Source organism: Passer domesticus, chromosome 4 (assembly GCF_036417665.1).
Source record: "Passer domesticus isolate bPasDom1 chromosome 4, bPasDom1.hap1, whole genome shotgun sequence".
In the NCBI taxonomy this organism is placed as follows: Eukaryota; Metazoa; Chordata; class Aves; order Passeriformes; family Passeridae; genus Passer; species Passer domesticus.
In genome coordinates, this window is record NC_087477.1 from 14,980,630 (window position 1) to 14,993,890 (window position 13,261).

General features: G+C 47.2%; 2 long non-coding RNA genes across 3 annotated transcripts in view; one reads left to right on the forward strand and one right to left on the reverse strand.

The window, feature by feature from the left end:
- LOC135298570 (uncharacterized) overlaps nt 1-13,261 on the reverse strand; it is a 63,297-nt gene that overhangs the window by 38,967 nt on the left and 11,069 nt on the right. The gene's annotated exons all lie outside the window — the stretch shown is intronic.
- LOC135298572 (uncharacterized) lies at nt 3,726-7,660 on the forward strand. Its single transcript, XR_010360561.1, has 2 exons — nt 3,726-4,202; nt 7,177-7,660. It is a non-coding gene; the product is annotated as an uncharacterized LOC135298572 (long non-coding RNA).

Genomic DNA, 13,261 nt, shown 5'->3' on the forward strand with positions numbered 1-13,261 from the left:
CCAGAAATGATCCGTGGTACACAAAACACCCATGTCCAGCCCAGGGGAGAGCTGCTACCTGCTGTGTGGCAACACAGCTTCCTGTGCAGACGAGGGCTCTCACAGACCCACCAAAACCAATAAGGATCTTTGTTAAGTTACTAATTTATCTCTGTTTCCAGCACCCTTACAGAGAGGTTTATCGTTTGTGAAATACTAAATAAACACTGAAAGACACTTTGGTTTTACGTCAGTGACATTAACTCTTCACCATCCCTTGCTCCCCATCACTGTCCTGTGGGTTTGCAGAGATGGGCCCAGCTTTAGGAAGTGATAAGGGAGGGAGGAAAGGGCACAGGGAGATTGCTCGCAACAGGGCAAAACTCTTAAATCCTCCAGACAGGACAAGGAAGTAGCATGCCAAAACCAAGAAAACCTTGCAAGACCCTCAGGTGTTTTGTCTGAGGCAGTGCTGGAAAGCAAAGCTGTTCTTTAGCACAGCCAAAAGAGAAATAGGGCTGAGGGAAGAGCTTTCTGCCACAAATCAGACACAGGAGCTTTGTGAAGGAGCCGCAATGCCTGTCCCGCTTGAACAGCTCGATGCAGCAGAGACGCCTCATCAGTGAGGGGAGCGGACTCGACGCCGTTTCCCTCGGATGCTGAAGGACAAATCCACGATCAGCACATTCACAGCGGGGTTGTGCCGTGGCCACGGCAAGAAAAGCAGAGGATGCAGTACCAGGCTGGCTGTGCTGGGGCGCTGCTTCCCAGCACAAATCTAAAAGGTGCTGGCAGAAGGCAGCGATCCCTCGGCAAGAGTCCATGGAGAAGGAGCAGAGGCAGCTGAAGGGTGCAACCTTCCTGTCAAGGTCTCGTGGCTCTCAGGTGAGCACGAGCCTGCTTAGCCAAAAGGTAGGAGGGAATTAGAGAGCGCTCTTACTTTGCATTTGTTGAACAAAACAAGCAAACCCTAAAATGATTCATTTCTTCACAAAATGTGAGGTGTGCAAACAAAAGAAACTGCTTTGTTTTCACTGGAAGGCCAGTAGAGACTTCTGCACAAACAGGCATACATGAAGCAATGCCAGGTCTCTTTTTCTCTCAATTGCTGTGCCATAGCCAACATATCATCACAGATATCTAGGAAGCTTCATTGATAACCTGGGTACTGTGCATCCAGCACCACAAGTCTGATGTCTAATTCATTCTACATATTGAATGCAAAACCTACATGTTGATCTGACAGGTTGCTATGTATATCAACATATTTTGTTTAGGCTCTGCCAGACTTCCCAAATGGTCACAGAGCTGTGTGGATCATGAGATACAACACAGAGAAGATGGAAACCGCCGGACAGGTCGGAGGTTTCTGACAAAGGTCACTTTGATGCATCTTGGAGCACTCTATCTCCTTCACCATCCTAAGCTACATCAGAGGCAGTAAGAGATGTTGCTGGCAGAAGCCTAAAGGAGAATGGGAGACTTTAAGTTCATGGTTTTGTCTCCCCTCATGCCTAAGCAGGGATCCCAAATCTTTGTTTAATCATTCCCTGGGTGCACTGTTCAAGGGCCTCTCCCTCCCCATCAGGATGAAATACCTGCTCTTGCTTCCCCGACAGCCCACAGGTGCTGGGAGTTGCAACACGCTGCAGAAGCCAGCACTGAAACCCTCGCCCCTCTGATGGTATCACTGCACCAACAGGAGAGCTGGAGGTCACACGGAGGAAGGGCACCACAAGCTGGGAGGTCAGCAGCTCCATGACACTGAGAGGTGGCTCTGGGAGACATGAAACACTTGAGACCCAAAACCAGCAGAACAAGACTTGGAAGCAGTGCTTTATCTCAGGCAGGTGCCCAGATCAATGGCTGTAAACTGGGTCTTTTTCTCTCCCCTCAGACTCTTCTGCTGGAGCTGCCCTTCCCCATCAGGTGCTTAGTGGTCTATTTTACCTCTGCCTCCACAGTCCAACAGAGCTGCCAGGAGCAGGACAGCCAGCACGGTCCCTGCTCACTACAGGATAGGACCAACCCACCCCTCTCACAAACGTGGTGCTCTCAGGGGACTGTCTGCCAATCTAACTGTTCCTCTCCACTAATACTGAGCTGAGGGTGACACTTCAGATGCATGTGGCCCTGGTTTGAGGGAACATGGCACAGCCTGTTCTTACAAGTTACCCTGGGGACTGACCCTGAGCCTCTCTCAAATCTCACAAAGCATACGACACCAAAGCAGAAGCACTTCAACAGGAGAGGAGATACAGAAGTGGCTCCTGCTGCCTTAACAGCCTGCAGATAAACATGTTCTCCACAGCAACAAGAGGCAGCTCAGGCCTCAGTCTGCACCTCACCAAGGACATTTTCTTGAGGGCTGACTGGCAATCCTTGCAGCCACCACCTGTTGCCTAGAACGCATTGTTCCCTCTCGGCTATACCAGCACACTTGGTAGTGCATTGGAGACCAGTTACTACAGTACAAAAAAGTGATATTAACTGAGATTAACCCAGAGGAACACCTGCTACAGCTGATATGATCCAGGCACACAGACCAGATTTAAGAACCAGTGGTTGGAAGAAGCCTTTTGTTGGGCTGGCCAAATTGATCCTGACACATCCTTTGTCTAGAGTCCAGGCTTTTTCAGCTCTGTCCCCATGGGACAATTCACAGCACTGCTATACAAAGGTGTGACTACTCGAGGAATGGCTCAGCAGTCTGACACAAGCACCCTCACCCACAGAGTTCATTCCCAAGCTGTACAGACTGCCAAGCATAGCCTAGACTCACCCCAGAGCTAGCTAGTTCACAAATCTGTCCAAATAGGGCCCTTAATGAGCAAGTAGAAAGTTTCATTTATTTGGGTACCCTTTGGAAATAGCATGTCTGTACAGCCCTCATTTGGCTGTCCTGTGTGAATGCATTATGAAACAGACCCATTAGACACATAGATAATACTGTGTTTTTGCCTCCTTTCCTGCACAGGACAGGGCCTGCTGCAAGGATGAATCAGAGGAGAACACTATTGTCTGTAGCATCCCAGCTTCAACATCTGTTGAAATTGGACAATGGTGTGTAAGTGAAGCAGGAAACCGTAGGAAGAGGAAGGATTAGGGCAGCCAATTGCTGCCCTGAGGATCTGGCTGCTCTCCTGCCCTGCTGTGCAAAGGAACGAACCAGAATTGTTGAGAGTTCCTCACTAAGAATGTGTGCATACACCCCTTTTCTGAATGTCCATCTGCACAGCCTTGCACTGGTCCTGCAGAAACGCAGCAAACTCAGACACCGAAAGGAAGGAATGGGTTTGGGTTTAAGCTTAGTGTGTTACCAGCCCCAGTTTAGTCTGCACTATGTGGACCAGCAACTCTGAGTTTTTCAACAAGACTTGCCAAATACACAGGCATCACAGGGGTGGGGGCTCAGGACAGCTCAAGAACCGTCTCATTGGTTTAATCTGCAGGGTACCATTTGAAGAGTGGATTGCAGCAACGCCTCAAGACACATTCACATGGAAAATGAGAGAACTTACACTGAAGGCTGGCTCAGAGCAGCCTTACTCCAGTATAGCTGTGTATCTCTCACTAGAGAATGAGAACCACTGGAGCATCACAGGCCTACAGACAGCCAGATCCAACTGCAATTTCGGTTGCTACAATAGCTGAGGAAGGGAGTGTTTTGTTTAGCTGTAGCCAGGGTTACAGTCACCTATAACTGCACACGTTTCCGTTTTGGAGCACTGCTGGGGTAACACAGGTTTCCTTGATGCCACAGGCCTGTTAAAATGCAGTACAGTTATTTAGTGCACTGGTGACATAGCGCTCTCTGGCACGGCAGGCCCGGTGTGGGCAGTGCGCGAAGTGAACTCACCAGAGGTTTATGGGAGGAAGGATTCCTGCTGTGCTCACCTACTTTGGAAGGGCATTGGGTAAGAGGTGCTTGGCTCTCCAGTTGCCTAAGCACAAGGAGACCTACATTCCCCACACGTGGAAACAGCCAGCCCCGAGAGCCTCTGCAGAGAAGTCCCACAGAACTGACTTTTTGCTGTAGGCAAACCACCAGTGCCTACAGCATTAAGCTCAGCTTCTGTTTTAAATGGGGAGTTGAATTTATTTTAGTTTGGGATCTTCAGCTGGAATTTCCTGAAGCCTTAAAAAAACACAAGAAGATGACCAGCCTGGTTTGCGGCTTCTTCCTGGACTCTGTCCACGTTGAGGCTTGCTGCAGAGTTAAGGTGAGGTGAACTGCCAAGGCAGAGGGGTGAAGGATACACTAAGGAGAATATAACAACTTTATTACAGCAGTGATCCATCCAGGCAATGAAATGACTGCAAGTGGTTAGTTCTTTTCAGTATCTTTAAGGGATAACTCCTTGAGCAGGTGCAAGAGAGTGGGTGTAGGCTTTGCCCCTCTGATGTCAGTAGGAACACCCAGTTTCTTTTGAAGCAGCTCCTGTGTGGAAATGCTCCTCTGCTCCCCTCCTGGGAGCGTGTGAATTCTCAACAATCCAAGCTGCTGTTTAGCTGCAGAGGTGACTGATTTACACAAAACCGGATAGCAAGAACTTCCTGAGATGACCCTGTTTTGTGAGGAGATTCTAATCTCATGACAAGTTTGTCTAGCCAGATAATGACAGTAATTAGCCAGGAGGCAAGAAGGTGGATCTAGGTATTCTGCTTCATGAGTAAGAAGGATGTTTTATGGCAGTGGAATTAGGAGGACGATGGAAACTGTTAATATGCTCTAAAATGGAGTTGGAACAAACAGCACAGTGCAGAGGACTGCACTTGAGACTCCCCATCCTGCTCTCCCCCTAGAGCAGAAAGGCTCAGTAAGGGAGAGGTCAATTTCCAGAATAAAATGGTGCTGAGCCCATGCTGGCATTTGGCATCAGCAGCATCACCTTTATCATTCCTCCTGCACAACCCAGTTTGTCTGAAACATGGAAAGTGGGACAAAGAGGACCAGTGCAATAACCAAATGCCAGCATTTCAGATATTCAAATACAATTTGTAGTGGATAAATGAGCAAATAGAAGAGGCAGTCTCTCAGTAAACACTGTACTCATTCTAGGATACGATAAGCTGAAATATATCCCTGCAGTTCTTATTCTGCTTGGTAGGCACTTGCCTGCTGCAGCAAGGGCAGACCTGTCTTATCTCTCGTAATTTCCAGTCAAATATTTGCAAAGTGCTCACATATGGGGTAGATAAAAACCCACAGGAATGGAGAGAATAGAGTACTGAATTCACAAGTGAATGCATTTTTTTTCCTGGAAAAAAGGGTCTTCATAAAGCAAAGGTGAGACGTTCCTTGCAAACAGGTAGCTCGGGTGGTATCAAGTGATGCACTTGTGTCTTTCTGGGGTGCTGCCAGACACCCTGAAATGATAGAGTGGAGAGGAATGTGAGATTTCCCCCTTTCATCATAATGGTTACTTTGAAGCCTAATTACAGCCATTTAAGCAGCAGCCTATTAGCCATGCTACTGCTGATGGCTGCACTGAAATGCACGGCCTGACGAGGAGCTGGCTGGGCAGCTCAGATATCCCACTGGAGTTTGGGATGGGCACGAAGCAGCAGCAGGTATCCTGAGCCTGGCAGCCTCTGGCATGCCTGCCCCAGGGCACTGTGGAGGACAGGAGCACTGTGGGACCCACTGCGAGGTGATACTTGATGTGCCACCAAGGCCAGAGCCTGGCAGGGACCCCAGAGGGCTTGGCCACATCACCTCAGACACTCTGCTACTCAGGATAGTGCCAGAGGACGGCTGCAAGAGAAAAAAATAACCAAGAGGCAGCACATCAGTTGTGGTTCCTCCTGAAAGCACTGAGAGCCCCTGCTGATCTCCAGCACCTGCAGAACACTCTGTAGAGAGATCCCCCATCATTTCCGTGGCTGTGACAATCACAAGGCCTGGTCACATTTGGTGCTGATTTCACTTGCAAGGCTTGCCCCATCCATTATGCTTCATGCTTCTGTCTCTTTGCACTCCAAAAACTGGCAGCTCAGCTTAGACTTTGATTGTCCAAGCACTTGGCCCTCACCCAGGAGAACTACAACTGATAACCCACCTCTAAAATAAAGGCCTAGCATGATGGTGTGCCTTCAACAGTGGAGAAGAAGCATACAGCTGAGAACACTGACTCTTACAATCTCATCTTCCACTATGAGTTACACCAGCTAATTTCTGCATAGTTCCTCACGGTAGCTGTCACTGGTGGGCCACCCAGCACCAGATACTCACCTGGTGTAACTGGAATAGCTGTGCCTACTGAAGTCTGAGGGGGACATTCATGCCACCAATGAAGGTCCTGTGCCTCTGGTCACACTGTAAGGTCGGTGAAGCCAGCAGGGTGCTACTTTAACCTGTTTGGTTGTAAACTGTGGCAGTTCAGCTGCTCTGTGACCGGCCGAGACACCCCTGCAGCGGAGGCGGGATCCTCTGAGTGCTGGAGCTGGGAGCTTCGGCAGGAATAACAACAGAGTCCCAGTATACAGTGCTCCCACTTGTGAATCAAAGCCCTTGCTAAGATCCTGGCATGTCCAGACATGTTTCATTCTTATTCTTGCAGACATAGTAGGAAGGCAAGGATCCATCTTTTTTCAAGTGCATCTTTTTTTTTTTCCCCCCCCCCCCTCTTGCAATGGGAGAGGAAGACAAACTGAAACATGCACTTGCTGGAAGATTGGAAACAGGAAGGTCTGTTTCATTTGCACATTCCCTAATGAAAAGGAGGAAATAGAGATCACAGCCTTTTATTTCAAATTTGGCATAAAACTTTGCCTTCGAGGCAATGTCAAATAACAGACTTCACACTCCTTGGAATTAGGCTGATGAGAAGTACAAGGCAAAGGCTCACTTCTGGGAGGATTTAATTTACTTACAGGTCCCCATTCAAATCTCCTCTTTGAGAAGCCCACAAAAATAGCAGCAGCAAGATAATAAATAATAACTATTTTACATAAATTTTACTTATAAAATTATTTTACATAATTTTTACCTACAAAATGCATCTTCCCTCCTTCAGCCTCACATCATGGGGAACACATTAGTGCTGGGGAAAAGGACTTCATTGAACTATTTTTAAGGAAAGAAAATAAGCTTTTTTTTTTTTTAATTACTGTTTTCCCCTCTTTTGCTTTCCTCCCCTTATGTAATTTGGCCTAGTTTTTAATTTTTTCTGGTCTTCTGCTATTTCCATCTAGGAACACTTCTCGTTATGCTGGAAATTGAGACAAGGACACTCAGCTATAATGAAAAAGTGTGAAGTGAGTTTATGTTTTGAATTTGAAAGAACAAAATCAACTTGAACTATTCAGTGCACTGCCATGAGCCTTCTAACAAACCAATTCGGCCCCATGTCAGGCACGTGCACAAAAGTTTTCCTGAAAGAAGTGTTTTTGTTAGACATGTCATCTTATTCACTACAGTTACTCTGCTCAAAACGATCTCATTTAACTGATGCATCTACAGATACAGAGATAAAGGATTCTACAGAAGGATTACAGTTTCCACATCTAGTGGGAGGAAAAGAGGCTACATGGACTTGGCTGAGAAATGAAAGGCTACAAGCTTGCAAGAAGTGACCATGCAGATCCACTGTCTCTTTGCACTCCAAAAACTCCAGATCCACTTCATCCACAGTGGGACCATAGGAAAAGTTTCACTGCACTCCTGCCTTGAGAGCAGCTGTGCACAAGCAGCATCTGAGCATAGCTGAATCTGCTGCTCCCACAGGAGGATGTGGTGACTCTTTGTCACTTTGTGAGCAGTGCTCTCTCCAGAGTGGACTGCTCCTGCCACGTGAAGTTAAATCGCTGCCTTATCCCTGCAGATACACACCTGATATTTGTGTGACAAACACTAATTGGACTTCACACAGAAACTTCATGAAATTATCCCAAATGTGTGATGCTGGCATTCTAAATCAAGCACTTCACATTACTTCTGTTCAGTTTCCACTTCATGAGTGTCACAGTGTTGGCACATTTATTTGGGAATTTACAGAGCTACAGAAAGGGAAAAGGTCTAGACACCTGACTGCCTGCTGTCATGGTAATGGCCATGGACAGCTGCATGGTCCTGAGATGAGAAACTGCTCTGCAATGTGATCTGGACCTCCTCCCTGGGGCTGCAAGCTATTGGAACCTTGAGCCACAGAAACAACTTTTATTGCACATGAAGTGCTGCATTCTGGCTACTCTACTCACATGCAAAGGCACCTCACTGCAGCTGGCCTGTCCATGCCAACTCCCAGCCTTGGGAAGGGCTGGTTCCACACCTTCGAGGGCAGGGCACGGATGGCACCATCCTGCAGCTGCAGCACCACTCTGGGAATACCTGCTCCTTCCAAAGAGGAATACTGCATTTGATCTGGAGGGATGGGACCCATGCAAGTTCTGTCTAACTACAAACAGCACTCAGGATCAGCAGTTTCTAAAGACAAAATTGAGCTTGTGTGGCTGCACTATCCTGAAGACCAGACTAGAAGTCCTTCCTGATGCTCCTCCTCTAATACCTCAAAGCACAATTCTCATAACTCTCCTCTCTGAAGCAGATCACCAATTCTGATCTGATTTGGCTTCTCAAAACTTAACAGTTATCTAAGTGAAAACATGCTTTGGAAGGTAAACACAAACATCTCTGTCCAGCAAGCTGAAATGGAACGATTCCCAGGATTTCAGTAAAACGTTGTGATAATCACCATATAATTGCAGGAAGGTTTAGGCCCAGTGAAAGAGCATTTCCTGAGGTTAATTCCAAACAACCTGTTATTTGAGCAGAGGAATTAATGAGTTCTAGCTCACCAAGTACCTCTGTCCTTTGTCCCTTAATCTCCCCACCACAAAAACCTCTGCCCGTGTGTCAAATGTAGATGAAATTAGTCAATGCCTTCAAAAGTTATTAAGAGGAGACTGATAAATGATGAGATAGATAATACACTCATGCAGGCTCACCTCCTCCAGAATCTAGGCTCAAAATGACCCACACAGATTCAGCCCAGCCTAGCAATTATCACTGCTCACAGTAAATAACAACACAATATAAACAACATAAATCCATTTGTATGTAAATGTGACACTGGTGTTCCATGCACAAGGATAATTCATGTTGAAGCTATAATAATCCAATTATTGATTTTAATAACTATTCTTCCTAGTGATACAGGATTTAAGACTACAGGGAGACCTTCCAGTACCTAAAAGAGCTCCAGGAAAGGAGAAAAGGGACTTTGGATGAAAGCATGGAGTGAAAGGGCAAGAGGGAGTGTTGCTGTCCATGGCAGGGAGCGGGAACTGGATGGTCTTCAAAGCCCCTTCCAACTGAAACCATTCTGTGATTTTATGATGTTTGCTAAGCCTAGTAAAGATTACAAAGAGGAAGCAGTGACCCAAAGTTTAGAATTAGACAAAGAAGAGTTCCTGTGTCTGGCCATCTGCAAATAACACAACAAAACTCCTGACACAAGCGGCACATGGATCTTCCCCTTGTACCTGGGCATTGTATGATGAGTTAAGTGAGACGGAAATTTCATTCACCTAGAATGAAATTTCAACTAAAAGAAACCCACCCAAAATGAGATCTCCTTCTGAGCAACTCCCATGCCTGAAAGACCTAGATCATCAGCACTAGGATACGAGTATGTGGTTAGAGAGTAACTTCAATGATCTGGCTTGGCAGACCCACAAAAGGTCTCAAGAGATCTGAAAATCTATCTCAATAGATCAGAATTTATCTGCTCCTACGCTACGATTCCAGCTCCTGGATGTGAAACCACCCTTCTGCTTGTCTGCTCTACCAGTGGCTGCTCAAAAGGCTTGTTTCACAGGATTTGTTGTAAAAAGCCAGCCTGCATGTTCATACCCTTCCCTTTTAACATGAATCTGGGAGCTCTCATATATGCAGTGCTATGGAAATGGTTGTCATGATGGGAGAATTGTGACTTCCAGAACAGAATACATAGAAGCAGATGGCCATCAGTCTGGCCACTCCTGTAATCATCACACAAGCAAATTTCTAAGAGTTATACCACAGTTTCAGAGTCCTCAATCAAGTTTTTACAGCTGAAGTTGCTGAATTGTCCGTGTATTGAGTGGGTGATTTAAAAGCACATTCCTAGCTCTAAATACCTGAGCTAAGGAAAATGTCCCCGTTTGCACACAATCCATATGAAGACCCTGGGGTTTTGTTCTACTTGACTCTAGCCAAAGGCTGGTACCACTAATCACCTCCCTGCTCACGTTAGCAGAAACTTCTGCCAAGGTACAAGAATAGGCAAATCTTGGGCTGTGCACAGCACAGCTGGCCTTGGCCTTTCCTGCTCTAAGTCCCTGCAGTCAGGCCTGAGCCAAAGCCCTTCCATTAAAACAGAGTTTCCAGAGGCTTGTCTTTGGTGTGCTCCACCTGCCAAGGAGAATTCAAACCAAATTTGACTCCCAGCACCAGGAAATGCTGCCCTAACACCTATCAGCCTGCGTGTATTCAGAACTACAGCAAGTGAGGCTATTTGTCCTCCTCTGAGCCTCCTGTGCTGGCTTGGGCACTGTATTTCCCTCTTCCTGTCACCCATGCAAGCGTTCACTCTGGTAGCTTAAGTAAAGACAAGTGACAGTAAAGGGCATGAACACTTCTGCATGAACAGCTCACAGTGCCCAGGCAGAAAGAGCCCCGGGTTCTCATGAAAAGGAAGGTAAAGAAATATTAAGGTCAATCAAAACAAAGATCACACAGTAAGGAATGCTGATGTGGGCCATTCTCCCCATGCAAGCACTTAGGTGTGCTTACAGAGGGGGAGAGAGTCTTTCTAGGGCAAGAGAGCAAAAAGGGTGGCTCTTAGGGTATGGATATGAAACCAGCACCTAATAGCACAGGGAATCTGCTCCTGTGTCCCAGCACAGCCTCTGAGAGTAACTGCATCCCTGCTGCACACCAGGTGTGTTACTCCAGCACCAACGCCTCTCTGCACTCTCACCCTTTTCCTCTTCCAGGAAAGAGCTTACAGGAGAAAGATAATTAATCTCATTTTGTAGGCACAGAAACTGAGGCAACGAGGAAGCTGAAAGGAGTAATAAAATCCATGCCAGCCAATGGGCCTGGCAGTTGTGCTTTCCCTCCTCCAGAAGGTTTTTGTGCATGGAAAATCACAAGCATGAACGAGAAGCAGTCCTTCCAAGCCCCAGGAGAGAGGATATTTGGATTTGTCACTCCCAGATGGTGGAGCAGCCCAAAAACACAGAGCCACAGAGATCCAGCAGTCTTTAGAAGAAGCTTAAGGAAGTTAATGGAGTCAGCTCTATCTGTGATCTTTATCTGTGTCCTCTGATCTCCCCACACAGCCCTGTCTGCAGGGATGCCAAGGGATGCCATGTGCCTCCGCCATGCCCCGCGGGAATGAGCCCCCAGCTGCCAGACAGCGGAGGGCAGGCAGCAGGAAAGGGGCAGGTGTGTCTCTGGCACAGCTGGCCTCGCTCCCTGGCCCAAATCAAACACCAAACCACGCTGCACTTGCAGCCATTATGAAAGGAAACATCGGAGTCACCAGGTCAGGCTGCAAGACACGAAGGCTGTAACGTTCGGCTTCTCTCCGCTTCGCTTATTCTCCTTTGTTCAGAAATTCTTAGTGGTTATAAATGTGAAATCCTTACATTTTAGCAGCTGTCATTGCAAATGCAGTTTCTGCAGATTCCAAAGTCATTCTTTCACAAAAATCACAAACTGATGAGTTTGGGAAAAGAAAACAAGTTTTTTCCCTTTCTGAACTTTTACCCAACAGAGCAAACTAAGCCACTGGATTTCCCTGCTGGACTTTGCTTTAACTGAATAACATAGCAAGTTCTCACTGCCCTCTCTGAACTCCATCATCCCTAATACACCTTGGAGGGCAACATTTCTGACAGTGCCCTGCCAATCCTTCTGCAAGGTACAGCACGGAACATGTGATTTTGGGGACCTTATGACTGCTGTGGTCAAGTGCCTTGGGTCAGAGAGGATAGCAAGGAGGCGAGCAAGGCGCATAAAGCAACGTACTGCTGTGGGAAATCCTGGCTTAATATTGACTTGCACTGAGGTGTGCCAGGTTGGCTAAGTGAGACACAGCAGTCTGAGTCTAGAGAGGCAGTGCAGCTGAGAGAGAATGACTTGGCTCCAAAAGCTGCACCTGAAGGAGACAAGTGGATCTGTATAAATGGGCCTTCCAGAGATGATCATAGTAAAAATATGAAATAGCACCTGACAGCTAGAAATACAAACACACAGGCAAGCACTTACGTAGTGATGCAAGAGCTGATGGAAAAATCAAAATGGAAAAATGTGGTTTCTTCAGGCTGAAGCGAGAGAGAAGCAGCTCTTGTCTTTCCTGTGCTAACAGTGCTGAGCTGTGCCTTACAGCATGTCCCAGCCGAGGATCCACGGAGCAGCTCAGCCAGCGTGCTTAACCAGATTTTCCACCACACCTTTGGGCTGCAGCACACTGTCATTATATCATGCATGCCTGAAATATCTCAGTAAAGACAGGATAAAGAAACCGAGGGACATGTTCCTGACTTTGTTCACTGGAGCTAGCAACAGCTCTTCGAGGCTCCTGGGGGCAGTTCTGGAGGGGTGAGGCCAGCCATCCCCACACACCTCCCTGCTCATTCTCTGTAAGCAAGGCCCAGCATCTTGGCAGATGAGAGGAACCGTGACAGGGCAGGAAAGTGTCCACGTTGTTACAGGGCACACAGGGCCTTTCCATCCCCAGGCTCAGCCTGTGACACAGACAAGTCATGTCTGCTGACACGTGAGGGAGAGTGCATGCAGGCATCCTGATACAGAGGTGCTACTGCATGCAAATCCTTTGCAGACAGATTTCAGATTCAGAAAGAGAAAACAGCCCAAAACCTAAACAACTGCAGAGTCCTTGGCCAATGCAGAATCTACTGGGCTTGGGAAAGCAAAACAGCAGCAAAACCTGCATGTTACTTGTCAGTAACTTCAGCAAAGTGTACCTACCTGCAGAGCTCAGGTAGGTCCCAGGGAGGCCAAATTCCTGTACACAGACTTGCATTAGAACAGGATTCCACGGCCTGCCTGCTCCATCACCCACACTCTCAATGGCCTCTCACTTCACAACACATTTTAATAACTTGGGAAAAGTTTTGGGTTCTTCCCATTCATGTGGAAAGGGGCTGGGGGTTTCATTCTTTGCCTAGCCCCAGCCACAATTACTAACTCATCTTATTGTTCCAAGACCCACACAATCTCTCCAAGGGAAAAGCATGAGTCTTTCTATAGGATGGGCCCCGTCATTAA